The sequence below is a fragment of the Oreochromis aureus genome, linkage group 22, assembly GCF_013358895.1.
Source record: "Oreochromis aureus strain Israel breed Guangdong linkage group 22, ZZ_aureus, whole genome shotgun sequence".
NCBI lineage: Eukaryota > Metazoa > Chordata > Actinopteri > Cichliformes > Cichlidae > Oreochromis > Oreochromis aureus.
Genome location: NC_052962.1, coordinates 20,872,699 through 20,876,305, shown reverse-complemented (window position 1 = coordinate 20,876,305; position 3,607 = coordinate 20,872,699). Strand labels below are relative to the sequence as shown.

The following is a 3,607-nucleotide window of genomic DNA, read 5'->3' as shown; positions in this document are numbered from 1 at the left end:
ACCCCCCACACGCCCCCCTCCTCACGAGCGCATTTAAACGCCCCTCGTCGATATGGAGAGTTTTGGCGCAAATTGTTGCGCACAATCTGCGCACACACTTTCGCCAGCTTTACGTAAGACTGCGTTTAACGAGCAGATTTTACACCGTGGGGCTGGAGACTGTTCCTGCGTGATTAGGATTTCTCTGTATGCAGCAAATTAGACTCGACCATCTGCTTTTTAAATATGCATCATTGTCTGTACATATATCAATATCGCACACGTGCCAGTGCACCTGACTCCTCTGTTGCCATGCCGACCACTCGCGTATCCCTGAGTGCATCAAGAACTGCTAGAAGGAGACCTGAGCCCTCTCGATCAGCCTCTGAGGCTCAAAGAAAAACAGAAATGTGGTATGGACATAAGACATCTAAATGTTTCTATTTGTGTGGAAACGTGTGGGAACTACGTGAAAAGCGTGTTTTACAACTAAAAGAGGCGTCTGCTTTTAGTAATCAGCTCGTAACACCTCATTTAAGACAAAAATTTTCAGGCAAACATCTGGTTAGAACACCTGCACCAATCATCTAAACGGGGGGCGGGGGTAGAGAAGCATGCACAGCTGCAGTAAGCCCTGATTTGATTTTTTTTTTTCTTAAGGTATGCTTGTGCTTTACAGTTAAATACCTGTAAGCACAGCGAGACCTTACAGTACTTTTTGCAGTTCACATCCACTCATCATAGGTATGAATATCATAGTAATGCTGGGCTTTAAAGATTTCTTTTAAGTGTTTGTTTTTAGGGTGCAATGATTCCACAGCACACATCTTTAATGACTTTAATAGACAAGAACTGGGTGCACAAAATTGAATTTATTTTGGATTTGCTCTAATCCACACAGTGTCAGAAGTATCCATGCACAGTAAGTTTCACTGAGTAAATTTGACTCAAATTGAATAAAATTTTACTCTAAAAAAGACAGCATTTGGTCCCAGTCCACAAATTTGATGTCTTATTGCCAATGTTTTAGTTACATTTTTGAAACTTCTCAATTGTTTTTTTTTTTAAAGAAGTTGTGTTTCGCTTCATAGCGCATGCACCAGCTATGCTAAAGTGGTCCTGTTTTGAGTATACATGTAGGATAATGCACAATGAAATGATGCTTTGGTAGCAGCTTCTTGTGTGGAAACAAACGTTTAAATAACCTGTGGTGTTCGGTGATCAGGTGTTTCAAGAAAATACTGATACCTTTTGATAACACTGGTGAAAATACAATAGTCACTATTTGAAGCAACAGCAGTAGCAAATACCAGTGCTGATCATTTGGACAAACTAAGTCTCCAAAGATGAGTAAGAAGTAAACACCAGGACTGGATGGCATTTAACCCCAAGTCATTTGAGTCCTCTCCCAACTTCACTGTAGGTGGTTTGTTGTTTTGTTCCATGTAGCCATAGTTAAAGCTTTTAATCCTCCTGTCCACTTCCTTTGATGTTGTATACTGATCATGTAACATAATCAGTTTCATTTCATATTGTGCCGCACCCTCCAAGATATCATGCATAATATCAACAGAGAAACTTTCACATGTATTAAGTTCTGCAATGAGTTTAGAATGCAAGACTGTTTAACACCAATCACATAAGGAAATCTCTACAAAACCAAACAGACAGTGACGACCAAGGCTGTCACCAGTAACTTGGACAATAGTTCCATGTACTGGGTCATACAGGGGAATCTTAACTCCATCTCTCTCCGGGATTTTCATATCCTTCACAATTGGATCAAGTATCTTAGGGAAGCCATATGTTTGGGATGTTGAACTCCTTGGCAACTGTGAACATAATAAAATTGCATTATACATTTGAAATAAACACCAGAACAAGGCAAAGAAAGTGAAATTAAATAAATTGAACAAAATAAACCTAAACATTTGGTATAGCAGCTACTATAGCATCAGCCCCAAAGCTTGACTGATTCACACTATGAAACACGCTGGAAACATTGATGTTTTTTACTCACCGCATTCCAAAAGCGATCCGTAGGTCAGTTGGCCCTCAAAACAGATGTACTTCTGTTGTTCTCTGCACTTCAGACGCACAGCTGGCATCCTTGATGATATGAAAAGGATATTTTTCAATAATCAGATTTACTACAAATACTTACAAAATTGAACAAAACACACAAATATATTCCATGTGTGTCTTACAATCTCATGGTGTTCTATTCTGATAATGTGAATGCATGTAAAAAAAAAAAAAAAAAAAAAAAAAAAAAAAAAGAAAGGCGAAACTCTACGTTGCAGCAATCAGAAGTTTGTTTAATGCTAATCTAATATAGGGGCTTAAGAAATGTCTAAAACTGCAACCATGTACACTTTTCAGTTCGAGTAAAACACACGTGCTTGCTAAACTAACAGCAGTACACATACAAGATTCACCTCCATTAAACACACGTGCTCCTAACCAAAGATCAGGCGGTGTATGTGACTCAATTCAGAGTAAAGCACACGTGCTTTCTAACTGAACAGGTGAAACATCCACAAACGTCAGTCCACAATAAAACACACATATTGCTAACAGAACATCAGGTAAAAAGGTCGATTTGCATGACTCAATTTGGAGTAAAACACATGTGCTCACAGACCTTTTTTGGATAAAACATTGGTGCACCGGATTTGTTAAAAACACACTAGCCTGGTCAATTATGCTATCTAAAAGCAGCTATTGAGCAATGCTAAATTTAGTTTCGTGATATATATACACCTTAATGCTGTCTGTGAGTAATCTATTAATTTGGCAGAAGCTAACCAACCTTGGCACAAACTCGCAAGCTGTAATGTTACTTACAGGCGTTACCTTTCAAATAAACAGAAAATCCCCATTTTATCCTAAATTAAATCATTATTAAGCACTTTATTCACTTACCTGGCTCACGGCTGGGCTGACAGTTGTCTCTGTTCCACTGCTGGAAGGAAACTTAGGAAATGTTAGTGGGCGTGGTCTCGCCCTATTACTCCTTTTTTTTTTTTTTTTTTTTGGGGGACAGACATGACGGGGGATAGGAAAGGGAGAAAGAAAGAGAGAAAGGAAAAGAAAAACAGAAGGGAAAAGGGACAGTGAGAAAGGGCACTTACAAAGACAAAGAGAAAGAAAAAATAAAAAATAAAAAATCTCCTGGATCACCTGTTGAGAGAAAAAGAAGAAAAGACAAGCAAAAAAAAAAACAAACAAAGACAAAGCAACATACTAAACACAACACCATCACGTTAATCTAGCTGAGTGTGAACAGCAGTAAATACTAAATATTGAAAGTTGTTGTGCAGCACGCAGGACAGACAGCGCACAATGTGCTTTGAAGTAGCAGCTAAGAAAGGTGTAGTTTATGTCTACGAACAGTGAACACCCGTGTGCACACCTGTGTGGATCAACGCGCTTGTATACAAAAGGTTTCCCCATGTAACGGTCTGCTAGAGGGTGTGGAGGCCCATAGCCCGTCCCCAGGGCATGAAGCAGGCATGGAGGAGATCCAGGCTCCAGACATCCAGAGGCCCCAGAGTGCGAGAGCCCAAGGAGTACCACCGGAGGGGCATCCGTGCCACCTTCCTGGGAAGGGCTGAGGGGATCCCCA

The 3,607-nt window shown here is 40.0% G+C and overlaps 1 long non-coding RNA gene across 1 annotated transcript; it reads right to left on the bottom strand.

Annotated features, from left to right (window-relative positions):
• Positions 1-1,045: 1,045 nt before the first annotated feature.
• On the bottom strand, positions 1,046-2,971 carry LOC120435826. Its single transcript, XR_005609950.1, has 3 exons — positions 2,905-2,971; positions 2,000-2,088; positions 1,046-1,811 (listed from the first exon to the last, which is right to left on the bottom strand). It is a non-coding gene; the product is annotated as an uncharacterized LOC120435826 (long non-coding RNA).
• Between the last annotated feature and the right edge of the window lie 636 nt (positions 2,972-3,607).